Below are 15,867 nucleotides of genomic sequence, written 5' to 3'. Positions count from 1 at the left end.
TAGGGAAAGGAAATGTAATCACAGTATATTATTGATTCAACTACAAATAAGATGTATATGATCATATCAAAGTAAACTGAATACTGATTTTCTCCAAATTGCGATGTAACAATCCTGGGAATGTGGGGGAGGGGAACTATACAGGTAAAAGTGTAAGGATCATAAACCCTTATCTACTTATCTACTGTTAAGAGGAAGTCAAAGGGTAATATTTAAAAGTGATTAATCAAACCCAGGAATCCCGCTCCTGGGCATATATCCAGAAGGAACCCTACTTCAAAAAGACACCTGCACCCCAATGTTCATAGCAGCACTGTTTACAATAGCCAAGACATGGAAACAGCCTAAATGTCCATCAACAGATGACTGGATAAAGAAGATGTGGTATATTTATACAATGGAATACTACTCAGCCATAAAACCCGACAACATAATGCCATTTGCAGCAACATAGACGTCCCTGGAGAATGTCATTCTAAGTGAAGTAAGCCAGAAAGAGAAAGGAAAAATACCATATGAGATCGCTTATATGTGGAATCTAAAAAAAAGAACAAACAAGGCATAAATACAAAACAGAAATAAACTCACAGACATAGGATACACACTTGTGGTTGCCAAGGGGGTGGAGGGTGGGAAGAGATAGACTGGGATTTAAAAATTGTAGAATAGATAAACAAGATTATACTGTATAGCACAGGGAAATATATACAAGATCTTATGGTAGCTCACAGAGAAAAAAATGTGATAATGAATATATACATGTTCATGTATAACTGAAAATTGTGCTCTACACTGGAATTTGACACAACATTGTAAAATGATTATACATCAATAAAAAATGTTAAAAAAAATGATTAATCAAGAGGGGGGTATAGCTCAGTGGTGGACTGTGCATTTAGCATGCATGAGGTCCTGGGTTCAAGCCTCAGTATCTCCATTAAAATAACAAATCAAACTACCTTGCTCCCCCACAAAAAAAAGCAATTTATCAAGAAATAGAATATCATTTAGAAATGTGGAGATAAATGTCAGTAAAGATAACCAAAATATTTGGAAGCTGTTTCCTTTGAGGAGGAAGTTTGAGGGTTTGTGAACAGATTGGCGGGGGTGGGAGGGTTGAGGGGTGGGGACTATTTTTTACTAAGTATCTTTTAGCATTGTTTGACTTTTAAAACTATACTCAGTTTCAACTTTTAAAAAAATAAAGCAAATTCACTTGAGGAGTTAACTAAAATGCAGATTCCTGGGCCCACTCCCGGAGATTTAGATTAATTTTGTACATGGGGAGGAATCTACATTTTACATAAACATCCCAATTCTGAGAAACACATCAGGATAGCCCTTTATTGTTCTTCCTCCAAACAGAACTTTTCAAAAAGGCACTTTGGGAGTTTTTAAATTTTTCTTCTAATTTTACAGTTGTGATTCCTTCCTAGGCTTCACCCTTCCTGATCGTGTTTAAATGTGCCATTTAAAAATATTTGTCCTTGAGTGTATTTATTTTTCCATTTTTGTGTGCCTCCTTTTATAATCTGAGCTCATCTGAAAGCTCACTATAAGGTCACATCATCTTTACATTCACTCTTCTTTTCTTGTACTTAGGGATTATTTTTAGTTGTACAGTGAGATTTTCATTTTTGAGAGTGTCCCACCCTCTTAATAGTTTCTATATGAGGGTCTCAGTCAGTGAATTCAGAACATTTTCTCTGAACTTAATTGCCTCGGGATATTTAGACTATCAGAGTTGCCTAATTTTAAATTTGTTGTCTTTGTCTTAAATTTAAGAATTACTCCTCAGTCAAATTCTTGCCTTAATGATGTTGCAGGATATAATAATACAAGGCTTTACTGCTTTTCCAGAACTCTACAACAAAATCTTCCACTCGAGTTTACACATGGGAGGTTTCCCTCTGAAGGATTACTATAGCCTAATTCCTCACCTACATGCTGATTTTAAATAAGAAATGCTGAATGAATTAAAAACATGCATTTTAAATTGGAAGCAAAATAGCTAGCTCAGAATCAAAGAAAGTGTCATGAATATTTGGATAAATAAATCTTTTATTTAATTAATTAATGTCCTTTAAATTTCTATTCTATCATTCTCACTGATGATTTTTGGACACCTGAAAATAAATGTTTTTTATCAATAAATCTTTTTTTATCTATCTAACTGAAGTGAAATGTTGCTTCTAATGATTCCTGTTGCTAAACTAACTTCTGACTTGGTTAGGAAATTTTACCTTTTTAAAAAATTTTAGGTTTTCATAATGCAGATGAAGGAATGACCACTTAAGACATCAAGCTGAGAAAATGGACTTCTGATGTTTGAGGCATCTGCGCTTATTCAATTTAATCATTTTAATGCCCCATTAATTTTCACATTAAACATAAACGATTTTGGATTTTCCTAATGCTGAAGTCATTACATAATTCTTATCACAATCTCTATTTGCATACATTAAAACAGTGTTATATTATATCCAGGATATACCACAGATGCTTATTAACTCTTTCTCAACTTAGATTCCACTTCTGGGGCAAAATCCTGAATATGAGAACAGAGAAAGCTGACCAGGAACAATGACTATTTTATATTGGTTTGAATATTTTACATGATGCAAATAGATTGCCTTTTTTAAAACAACTTTTTTTGTGATATAATATCTGTACAGTAAACTACACATATTTCAGATGAACAATTTGATGAATTTTGATACATATATACACCTATGAAACCACCACCAAAATCAAGTTAGCTAACATTTCCATCACTCCTCAATAGACTGTCTTTTAAATAAGGAAAATAAATATTTATAATTCTCAAATAACAAAATAATTGAATCAACATTGCATTATTTAATTCAAAATCGTTTTAAACATACTCCAACCATAGACCAAATATTCCAATTAAATAGATGTCTGTTTCTAAGGCGTCAGCTAATTTTAATTCTTACATTTCTAATATTATGACTTGTTTATATCACTATGACACTTCTAGAATTCAATTCTGATAATAAATTATGAAAGCCCTAAGACTCAGCAATTTACTGTTACTTTTGTTTTCCTTTGTAGCCCAGATGGAGAAATGGTTATATCACACACATTTTAATGGGACCTCTATAACTTTTGACAAGACATAGATTAATGAGACTTGGTCCCAGTGACTCTGGAAAGTGAAAAGTGGTTGCTAACCTAGAGACCCAGAACCTACCTATTCATATTTAAGAGTTTGCCTTACTGGCAGAGACAAAAGAACTGGCCTAAGCATTCCAACAATTCTTCAACTGGATGAAGTGACTGAATTGCCCATTTGGAGTGGTCAGTATCCATGGTAGATATGCTTGTCCCATTTCTCACAGAAAAGTGATCTAAGTAAAAATATTACTTATGATTTTTTTATATTTTAAAAAGTCAGAACAGATGATTTGTAAATAAGCACTTTTTGACAGGAAATACTAGTTCTTTATAAAATTTGGACATTACATCGAAGTTACTGTTTGTAGTCAATAGGGCCACATTTGATTGTTAAGAAGACTGAACTGAAATTCTGCAGTATCCTTGTGTTTCCTAGTTTAAACAAGAAGTCACTCTCCAGATTGAGGTTACTTTGTGTGTGACCCTGAAAAACGATAGCAGAGTACCGTTTTTTAAAAAAATTCTTACTCCTACACAGAGAGATTTTACAGATATATTTAGCATAACTTATTTAATACCCTATTTCTGAAAGAATTCTAAAGTATTTTGATCAAATGTTAACACTTTTTTCCTTCAAGGCAATATTTACGTAGACATGAATGCAAGGAAATCATTTGTGACAACATCTCAGGAACCTGCACACACAGAAACTTCTCCAGATAAGAGCTACTGATGTAAGCACATTCTATAAAAATAGCAAATTATTATTATTGAAAACAATTTGTAAGCCAATAAAAAAGAAATATTATTTCAGCATAGAATTTCAATAAGCTTAAGATGCAAAGGAATATATAATATGTACAGTTTACATTTTCATCATAAAGTAAAATGTTAACATGATAGAAACCTGGAGGAAGTCCAATTTATTTCAAAACAAAAATAATTTACTTTTGTTTACAGTTGAACAATGCTGTGGCAGCTATATTGCAGACTGAAGAGTTCTTTCAGAGTCTTTATATTTATTTTCTTGTTCATTTCCGTTTTATCTTACTTTTAAAAATTTTAGGCAATTTAGTTTTGAAAAATAGAAGGATTGAATACTCCCACTTGTCACTAGATGGCAGTAACTCCAGGATGGGTCTCTTGCGGTGAAGCAGTAAAATGGAAATTTTTGTTTGCTTGCACCAAAGATACAGATACGTACGTAGTTCCCCATGACTGAGATTTTAGTGGTAGTGATAGAATGAGCATGTGTTTGTGGGGGAAGGAAAGATGGAGGGGTGTGTGTGTGTGTGTGTATGTTTTTATTTGTTTTGAAGACATTGACCATGGCTTACAAGAGAATTGCAACTGTTTTAGATCACTTTTTTGCATATGTATGAAAATACAAACCAAATAAGGACTTAGTAAAAGATAAACATTTTATACGAAATACAGAACATTTGCATTTTCATACATTACCCTTTTATACAGACCTTTAGTATTTGTATTCCAAACAGAATGACTGACAAGTCATTGTTTTTTTTCTAACATTTTTTATTGATTTATAATCATTTTACAATGTGTCAAATTCCAGTGTAGAGCACAATTTTTCAGTAATACATGAACATATATATATTCATTGTCACATTTTTTTCTCTGTGAGCTACCACAAGATCTTGTGTATATTTCCCTGTGCTATACAGTATAATCTTGTTTATCTATTCTACAGTTTTGAAATCCCGTCTATCCCTTCCCACCCTCCGCCCCCTTGGCAACCACAAGTTTGTATTCTATGTCTATGAGTCTATTTCTGTTTTGTATTTATGCTTTGGTTTTTTGTTTTTGTTTTTGTTTTTGTTTTTTAGATTCCACATATGAGCGATCTCATATGGTATTTTTCTTTCTCTTTCTGGCTTACTTCACTTAGAATGACATTCTCCAGGGACATCTATGTTCCTGCAAATGGCGTTATGTTGTCAGTTTTTATGGGTGAGTAGTATTCCATTGTATAAATATACCACTTTTTCTTTAACCAGTCATCTGTGGATGGACATTTAGGCTGTTTCCATGTCTTGGCTATTGTAAACAGTGCTTCTATGAACATTGGGGTGCAGGTGTCTTTTTGAAGTAGGGCTCCTTCTGGATATATGCCCAGGAGTGGGATTCCTGGGTCATACGGTAAGTCTATTCCTAGTCTTTTAAGGAATCTCCACACTGTTTTCCATAGTGCCTGCACCAAACTGCATTCCCACCAGCAGTGTAGGAGGGTTCCCCTTTCTCCACAGCCTCTCCTGCATTTGTCATTTGTGGATTTTTGAATGGCCATTCTGACTGGTGTGAGGTGATACCTCATTGTAGTTTTGATTTGCATTTCTCTGATAATTAGTGATATGGAGCATTTTTTCATGTGCCTATTGATCATTTGTATGTCTTCCTTCGAGAATTGCTTGTTTAGGTCTTTTGCCCATTTTTGGATTGGGTTGTTTGGTTGTTTCTTATTAAGTCGTAGGATCTGCTTATATATTCTGGAGATCAAGCCTTTGTCGGTTTCATTTGCAAAAATTTTCCCCCATTCCGTAGGTTGTCGTTTTGTTTTACTTATGGTTTCCTTTGCTGTGCAGAAGCTTGTAAGTTTCATTAGGTCCCATTTGTTTATTCTTGCTTTTATTTCTATCGCTTGGGTAGACTGTCCTAGGAGAACATTTTTGAGAAGTATGTCAGATAATGTTTTGGCTATATTTTCTTCTAGGAGGTTTATTGTATCTTGTCTTATGTTTAAGTCTTTGATCCATTTTGAGTTTATTTTTGTGTATGGTGTAAGGGAGTGCTCTACCTTCACTGATTTACATGCTGCTGTCCAGTTTTCCCAACACCATTTGCTGAAGAGACTGTCTTTATTTCATTGTATATTCTTGCCTCCTTTGTCAAAGATTAGTTGACCAAAAGTTTGCAGGTTCATTTCTGGGCTCTCTATTCTGTTCCATTGGTCTATATGTCTGTTTTTGTACCAATACCATGCTGTCTTCATGACTGTAGCTCTATGGTATTGTCTGAAGTCTGGGAGAGTTATTCCTCCAGCCTCTTTCTTGTTCTTCAGTAATGCTTTAGCAATTCTAGGTCTTTTTGTGGTTCCATATAAATTTTATTATGGCTTGTTCTAGTTCTATGAAATATGTCCTGGGTCATTTGATAGGGATTGCATTAAATCTGTAGATGGCCTTGGGCAGTGTGACCATTTTAACAATATTGATTCTTCCAATCCAGGAGCGTGGGAAATCTTTCCATTTTTAGAAGTCTTCTTTAATCTCCTTCATCAGTGGTTTACACCGTTTTCTGTGTATAATTCTTTCACCTCCTTTCTTCAGTTTATTCCTAAGTATTTTACTACTTTGGGTGCTATTTTAAAGGGGATTGTTTCTTTACTTTCTTTTTCTGTTGATTAATTGTTAGTGTAAAGAAATGCAACTGATTTTTGAACGTTAATCTTGTAACCTGCTACCTTGCTGAATTCTTCCATCAGCTCTAGTGACAAGTCATTGTTAATGATGATGGCAGGACATGATTTTTATATAAGAGCAGATCACATCTTCCATATGACATTTTCTTTCTTTTCAGACATTTTGGACTCAAAAATGCATCCATTTGGCTCTATATTTTAGGTAGAGAGCTTAAATAAGTTATTTGAATATGCATATCTTATTGAGCTGTAAATGAATTTTTGAGATTCCTTGTGATGAGTGATATCAATGGGAATTTATACTTTGTAGCAGAACCCGCCCAGGACAATAGAGACAAGTGTGATTCGCCACAGTAAAGGCTTCATATTGAGAGATTTTAGTGAGTAGCATGATGAACAACGGTTCATGCTTAGAACAAAACTTTTCAGAAGTCCGTTTCCAAATAGGATACAAACATCAGTTTACATTAAAGGACATTTGCTTCTTTCATCAACTATCAGTTATTGGTGAAAAATTTCCTTCTGGAGCACTCAGTTTCCTACGCCAGCCATAAAATTACATTGAGAGATGACATCCTGACAGGTGGAAACAGTTGCATAGAAGGTGGAATGTGACATGTTCAAAGATGAGAAGTGATCAGATTCCTTACTGGAGAAAATCAAAGGCTGGTTAGCTCTCACAGAGCAAAGTGAAACCTGTTGAATTTTCTGAAAGAATTTTGGACAGAGCAGAGCTTTGTATTCTTTTAAGCCACTGTTTTTGCAAAACTGCTGCTGTGTTTACACCTGTTAGACTTCACTGGGAACTTGGGGAAAAAAGTGGAAGATTCAAGGAATGACCCTTTTATTTTTTTTAATAGTTGTGAAGTTAGAATTTTCTAGATAATCTGAAGGGCTCAGCCTTAATTTTCATCACTCTTTCACATTCCTATCCTTCCGCCACATTTACTGTTATCTTCATGCCTCTGCCTCACACATCTTGCCACATCCTTCCACTCACCTTCACCTGCCTAACTTCAAGTGATCCTTCCTGAAGGCTCAGGGAGCACCTCACCCAAGAAGCCTTCCTTGATATGCCCTATGTGAGGGTTGCCAGACTTGCAAATAAAGATAGAGGAGTACTTGGGCACAACAGAAGCCTCAACAATTTTAAGAAGATAGAAATTATCTCAAGAATCTTTACTGACCACAATGCGATGAAACTAGAAATCAACTACAGAAAAACAAAGGAGGGGAAGTAAAGGTACAGGAAACACAGCCAAATTTGAATTTCACATCAGCGATGAACAATTTTCTGTATTAGTATGTCCCAAATATGGCATCCTATATTTTTACTTGCTAAATCAGGCCATCCTACTTTAGCTAGGCAGTTCTTTTTAATAATAAATAATGCCATTTGCAGCAACATGGATGGACCTGGAGATTGTCATTCTAGGTGAAGTAAGCCAGAAAGAAAGAAAAATACCATATGATATCATTCACATGTGGAATCTAAAAAAAAAAAGACAGAAATGAACTTATTTACAAAACAGAAATTGAATCAGAGACATAGAAAACAAACTTATGGTCACCGGGGGGAAAGAGGGTGAGAAGGTATAAATTGGGAGTTTGAGATTTGCAGATACTAACTAATACATATAAAATACATAACAAGTTTCTTCTGTATAGCACAGGGAACTATACTCAATATCTTGTAGTAACCTATAATGAAAAGGAATATGAAAAGGAATATATGTATGTATATGTATGGCTGAACTATTATGCTGTACACAAGAAGTTGCCACAACGTTGTAAACTGACTACAATAAAAAAAGTATAGCTCAGAAAAGTCCATCCTTAGAGAGAAATAAAATATTATGAAGACTAAAAAAAGTTTTTTGTCATTTCCAAAATGCAGTGTTTCATTATCAAAAAATTCCATATGAGGATTCTTTCATCATTATTTGCTTTGTATATGAACAAAATACATGAGTATGGCTTTTGTGAAAGGACTGATTACAAAATGTTACAAACTGGACTTCACAAAATCCTCCATTGTTCCTTTCTGCCTTAATTAAACCGTGTTTGTATCTTTACACTGCAACTTCCAAGTATGATGGAGGAGCAGCCTACCATTGCTAATTGATAAGCTTTCAGTGTGATAGAGCAATGTAACAAAAGAAGAGTTTTTTAGTTTATTTCCACAGAGAGGGTTTATGCCTGAGTATGGTTGCTCATAATTAATAGTGGGTTAAAAATGTAATTATTGTAAAAAGTATAAATGTGTTCATTAGATCTTTGTGAAGATACCACCATAAATGCCAATCACTGAAAACATCTCTAATAATTTCTTCTTTTACTCAGTAAGGAATATCCCATCTTTAAAACATTAAAAACAGATGTCACTGCATTACTTCACTGCTGATGTATGTAATAGAAATGACACACTAATTAATTTAATGCAGTATACATGTACTGATTATTTATCATGGCTGACAATAAAATTATGAAAACATTCAATTACAATCAGTGGTAATTCATTACTTATTGATTTTACATTATGTGCACATTAATACAATGCACTTAATTACTCAGAAGAGGGGATCGTTTTTCTGTTGATATGCAAGCATTTGAATTCATCAGTTCTATTTAAAAACAAAAAAGTTTGAGTAGTAAGAGTTGATCCAATCTGAAATGAGAATGTACTTGGGCTGTTACTATCAAAGCAAATTTAAGTCTCCTCTGAAAAGATGCCTGAGAAATAGGAGCTTTGGAGCAAGACTGCATTCGTTTTAATTTGCTGCTCAATTATATATCTCTTCGATGGCCAATGATTCTTCAATTCCTAGAACTGCACGGCTTTCAGCACTTAAACACGTACCCTGCACCATGCCTAATGGCATATCTTGTGTAGAGTAGGAATGCAACAAATATTTGCTGTCTAAACATTGATCTTGAAACAAATATAAGAAATTTTTATGATGGAAATGTATTCCATAGGTTTCTGGAAATGGTAGTGTCACCTCTGCCTGTGGCAGTCAGGGGACACTTTAAAATAGACTCAATATTTAGAAGATAGATTTTCATAAGCTGAGAGATCGAATTTTAGGCAGAGTAACAGCAAACACGAAGGCTTGAAGGCACAGACAAGAAATGCAGATTTAGAGGATACTGACTATAACAGTTTGATTTGTAGGTGAGTAGTGAGAACAAAATGTGATGATTGACTGGGCCAGGCTGGGGAGCAGGACAAGGTAAGCAGGGATTCTAGAACAGGGGAGTTCATAGCAAGAACAAAGATAAATTAGAAGAGTTAACAGTAATAGCACTTCCTCTGTGACAAACACCATTCTTAGCACTTGACATTTGTTGTGTAGATGAACTCTTGCAACCTCACAAAATTCTATGCGGAAAGTGCTATTATTGTTGTTCTGATTTTACAGATCAGGGAACCGAGGCAAAGCAAAGTTAAATAATCTGCCCAAGATCACCTGGTTTACTAAATTGTAGAGCTAGAATATGGACCTGGGAAGTCTGACTGCAGATTTCACACACTTACCACTCAGCTAAACTGCTTTTTCAGAGAGGAATAACGAAGATTTGGTGTGAAGGTGAGACAGGAGGGAAGGGGGCAGGGCACAGCCATTAAAAGAATGACACAGCAATTAGCACCAAGATGGTGGAAGATTCAACTCCCTGTGGATCTTGAGCTTCAATATGCTCATTGCATGCTCAGTGGCACTCCACAAGTGCCAGAGCAGTTTCAAGGCTGACCATAAAAGGTCAAAAAGTGGGTGATGGCCTAGTTCCTGGGAATCCCAGTCCCTTCCCCAAAATAGTTGGAATAATCCTCCCACTTGTTAGCATATGAAGTTACCAAGCTCGTAAAAATTAACAACTCCCACACCTTATGGCCGATCTCATTTTCCTAGATGACCCCATTCTCTGAGGCCACAGCTCTCCCTTCTGAGTAAGCTGGCCCACATTCTGCCTATGGAATGTGTATCTTGTAGGCCTTTATCTTGCTATTTTAGATAATTGCACTCTGTCTATGGAGTGTGTATCTCTGAATAAATTTACTTCTACTGAACTGTGCCTCGCTTTTGAATTCTTTCCTGCAGGAAGCCAAGGACCCTCACTTGGTGGGGCGCGTCCCAGGGACTCATCTGAGACCTGGGACGTGGCCATCCTCTCGAGCCCCATTTTCCTGAATCAAAGGGATCTTATGGTTGTGGAGGGATTGCTGTCTTGTAGAGTCCTAATTAGGCAGCAATGAATGACTAAAGCAGTGAACTGTGAAGTAACAACAAGTACAAGTACTTCTACTGCAATGGATCATCTTGGGTTTATGTTCATTTTCAAAAAGTATCCATCTTCATTGGTTAAATTGAAGGCAAATTTTGGACAGGTTGAACGTTTCCCAATGGCTTGGAATATGCAGATACATTTTTGTGCCATTTTTCCCTCACCTCAGGACTTGGGGATTTTAAATATAAACTCTGAAAGTTGTTCTATTAACATTTCAAAAAAGCTTAAATCTGCAACTTATGGTTTGTGCCACCCTGTGGAGAATGGCTTAAAAGCCAAGATAAAAGCTTTGTCTAAGATTCAGATGGGGTATTTTTTCTAATACTATAGCCCATCCCTATTTCTTAAACTTTTATTCTCATCTTGTTTACTAAAGATGCAACCTTGTATTTTTCTGAACTTAAAATTCTTTTAAAACTTAGTGTAGAGCAATTTTTTTTTAAAAGAAATGGAAGTATAAGAATAGTGCAGTGGTTAAGATTTTCATTTCTAGAGTCACACCTGAATTTTATTTTCAGCTTGGCCACTTCATAATAGTGTGACCCTAGACAAGTATATCATTTTAAGTCTCAGTCTCCTCATCTGAGAAATGGGGATAATAGAATCTGCTTTCCATAGCTGCCTTGAAGATTAAATAAGATGATGTATGGAAAGTTTTTAGCACAATGCCTGCACAAAGTAAGCATTCAGTAAAAGTTAGTTATATAAATAGAAATACAGTAACTTTATTATAAATAGTTTACATTTTTAAACAACTCATTCAACTCTCAGATGGTGTGTATATACTTTATGAGGAGTTGATTGTCAATTTTTCAATGACTCGATGACAATGTGCGTAGAGCTACTTCCCTAGATGAATTCAGCCAAATGTGGTTCAGTCATTTTTGTCTGAATTGTCCCAGCAAAACCCAGGGAAGGCCTTTGCTATGTTTTCAATAACACAACACTTACAGTTCTTGCTTTCTTTACTCATCTTTTGCAGAAGAAAAATGACAAGAAAAGGCAATGATTGCCTAGTATTTGTGATGCTGCTGGAAGTATAAACACCCTCATGTTTACATTTTCCTCCTGTCAGAGAAAAGTACTTATTTCTCTCCTACCCAAGATGAAGACGGGTATAGTCTCTTTTTTCTCAAGTCAGAGCTGGTTATTTTGCATACAATAGTAAATTTACATTAGCTTTGTATAGTTTTAACATCTCTCAGCGGTGATTTGAAATTGTTATCTCAATGACACCCTTCCTCAGTAAAGTACCCTTATATAAAATATATAGGATGAAAAAATTTAATAAGGTTTCAAACAGAGATTTAAATTATGTCTTATTATGTAAATATGTAAGTTAAATATGTTTTTATTACATGTATTATATTTTACAATATGTTTATTGCAAATGTATAACAAATTCTTTAGAGTTCATAGAAGCAAACATAGCACAATATAAATCTATCATACTTAAAAAAACTTTTGTGAGGAAATTAATGCTTAGATAAATAAAAATTGAAATATTTCTTAAGTAATATGAGAAGCCAGCCATCACTAAAAAGATCCAGAAACTGCTAGTAAGCAAAATCATCATTCTCTTAACAAAAACTTATCTTTAATGCACACCAACATCTTAGAGTCTGCTTCAAAAACTGGTAGTAACAAACATTTATCTAGTTTAACAGCTCCAGGAAAACATGTATGGGCATGTAGGATGAGCCAGACACCATGGTTGGCACTTGAAATAGCACATTGGTTAAGATATACATGATTCCTCACCTGACTGAACTTTTTTTTTTAATTGAAGTATAGTCAGTTACAATGTGTCAATTTCTGGTACACAGCATAACACTCTCTGACTGAATATTATTTGAGGAGAGGACCTAATACAAAAGACTGTATTATAAAGCAGCATGTTTTAACTGTTAAGAGAGGCACAACATGATATGAGAATTTGGAAGAGGGAGAGCCCATTTCTGGCTGGGAAAAAGAGAATTAAGGTGTTCTTTGTGGCAGTGAATTGCAGTATAGCCTTAAGGATGGTTCGAGTTTGGATGGGTGGTGATGAGGTTATGTGCTGCAACATATTCTTTGTGAGAAGAATGACATAAGCATTGGCACCAGGGTGGGAATGTATGAGGTTTGAGAGTAGTGGAACGTAATAACCATTTACCAGTGCACAGGCAATATGTCAAAAGTATTGGAGGAAAGGACGAAAGGTAAATCAAAGAAGAAGTTGAATGTCACCGTTAAAGAGTTTGGAATTTATCTGGTAGCCAGAGGGATAATAATGAAGATATTTAAATAGTAGCATGAAACTTTAGGAAAAAAATCCCAGTGTACTAGCAAGGTTGCAGGAGGAAGTACTTGAAAGTAGATTAAGAAGTAATTGTTGGGGGGAGGGTATAGCTCAGTGTTAGAGCTCATGCTTAGCATGCACGCACGAGGTCCTGAGTTCAATCCCCAGTACCTCCATTATAAATAAATAAATAAAAATCTAATTATCTCCCCCCACCAAAAGAGAAAAAAAAAGAAAAAAAATTTAAAAAGAGGTTATTGTAATGGTACAAACAACAAATAATGGACAAAAGTTAGGTTGGTAACATTGAGAATGGAAAGGAATGAAAAGGAGAGATATTGCTGAAAAGGGAATTCACAAAACTTAGTGACTAACTGGATAAAGGGGTATAACGGGTACAGAGAAATCAAAGGTGTCTCCCAAGTTGACTCGTTGCATGGAGAAAGCATTAAGAAATATCAGAAGTGAAAAACAAAGAACAGATTTGAAGGAAGTAAGATAATTAATCAGTTTGGGGCATGCTGAGTTTGAGGTGACCATGGGACATCCAAGTGGAGAGTTTTAAGAAAGCTAGAATAAGAATTTGACACAACATTGTAAAATGACTATAACTCAATAAAAAATGTTAAAAAAAAAAGAAAAAGAAAGAAAAAAAAGAAAAGAAAGCTAGAATAAGATTTGGGGTAATCTGTAAAGTTGTGGTTGTAGAAGCTGTAGAAAGTTGGTGAAATTGCCGCAAGTAAGAGTATACACGTTAGAAATTTAAGCATTTCAAGGCCAAAAGCAAGGACATGAAAAGGAAAAGGAGAATAAGAAAGAGGAGAAACAGATTATTGGAGCATCATGAAAGCCATGGGCTAGGTGTTCAAGAATGATGCCAGTAGTGTAAAAAGCTGCAGCGTCTCAAAGGATAAGGACTTAGAAAATGACTTTGGATTTGGCATTGAGAAGATCCATCATCACCTCTCTTAAAGTAGTATCAGCCAAGTGGTGAGCAGAAAGCAAGTTGCAAAAGGTGAAGGCATGAAAGTTTGGGAAGGAAGAAAGAAACAACTGTAGATTTTCAAAAAGGTTGTGAGAAGTTGGTAATCCCAGGGCAAGCGGGTCTCAAACTTTCGCAGGCATTGGAATCGCCAGGGCTTGTTAAAATGCCATGGCTGGGCCTCACTCCCAGACTTTTCAGAATCAATTCAGTAGGTCTTGGGTAGGACCAAACAATTTGCATGTTTCTCAAGTACTCTGGTGATGCTGATGCTGGTGGTCCAGAGACCACCCACTGATAACCACTGGTTAGGGTCGGAGGAAAGTTTTTATTTGTTGGTTTTAGAAATTCCTAGCCTTGAACATTTTTTAATACTAAAAGGGGAAAGGGCAAGTAGCAAGGGAAATGTTGGAGATGTCAAAGAGAGTGATGGGAATAAAACTGCTAGATGCATGAGTGGAAGGAGGTGAGAGGGGTCCAGAACCTCAGTGACAGGAGTGGAGAAGACTTTTTAAAAATTTTTCTGAGGGATGAAGGAAGAAGTAGAAGAAGAAAAGAGAGAATATGGACAAAGCTTTGTAGGGGAAAAGGGAGGTTGAGGGAGCTCCTTTTGAATAACTTGGTGGAAAAACCGTAGAGAAGTAGGAGGCAGTCTCAGAGGAGAGGGAGCGGGAGGGGACCTGCAGAGGAGAAAAGGGTTGGAGTAGCTGCTGCAGGGAATTCAACGGGGAGTCAACAAAATGAATAAAAAGGATACTAAGTAGCAGTGGGAGTCCAGCTGCAGTTAGAATGGCTTGAATTTGAACAGTTGAAAGCCTAAGATTGAAAAGCGAACAATGATACATTGAGAGACAGAAACGGAATTTAAGGTCTACACATCTCCTCCCCTGGAGCAGTGCAGTTTGGGGTATGATATGTTGAAAGTTGGCAAGTGCTTATACTTTCTCAGGTGCTCTGAGAGTTTCTTTTTATACTTCAGTTTGTACATGTTCATTTTTCCTTTAAGTGTCTGATTTAAACTGTTACCCCTTGAGTTTTTGACCAGTTTTCTTCTCGCTCCAGTGGTCCCCCTTCTCCCTTGGAACTCATCTTCAGTTTAACGTTGAACTGAACGAGGAAAAATAATTTATGTTATAGAAGGTCATTTCATAGTCAGTTTCCTAGAAAACCACAAATTCCATTAAGTGGGGTAACCTATAGGGTTTAGCCAGTTAACGTCTCGATTACATGAATGCTTTCATTTCACATTTATTGCCTTGCCCAGTCAACTTCCTTTTATTGTTTGCCTAAAAGTGAACCTTAGAGTGTTTCTCAGAGGTTCTGATTAGAGGCAATTTTAAGGGTTGCAATCTCAGTCTGGCTGAGGGTTTCAAATAATACCATTCATTATTTTGGGGCTTGCTTAAATGCCCATTCTGAAAACCACCTCCTTCAAATGGTTCTGGACATTTTGTAAGCCTGCATATGCCAACTTATTTATTTATTTATTCATTTATTTATTTTTTTTACTGAAGTATAGTCAGTTACAATGTGTCAATTTGTGACAGCATAATGTCCCAGTCATACATATACATACATATTTTTGTTTTCATATTCTTTTTCATTGTAGGTTACTACAAGATATTGAATATAGTATTATACAGAAGAAATTTGGTTTTGATCTATTTTATATATAGTAGTTAGTATTTGCAAATCTCAAATATTTATTTTGAATTAATGTAGTACCTGCTTTCACTGACA

Source organism: Camelus dromedarius, chromosome X, assembly GCF_036321535.1.
Source record: "Camelus dromedarius isolate mCamDro1 chromosome X, mCamDro1.pat, whole genome shotgun sequence".
NCBI classification, from domain to species: domain Eukaryota; kingdom Metazoa; phylum Chordata; class Mammalia; order Artiodactyla; family Camelidae; genus Camelus; species Camelus dromedarius.
This window is presented reverse-complemented; position numbering follows the sequence as displayed.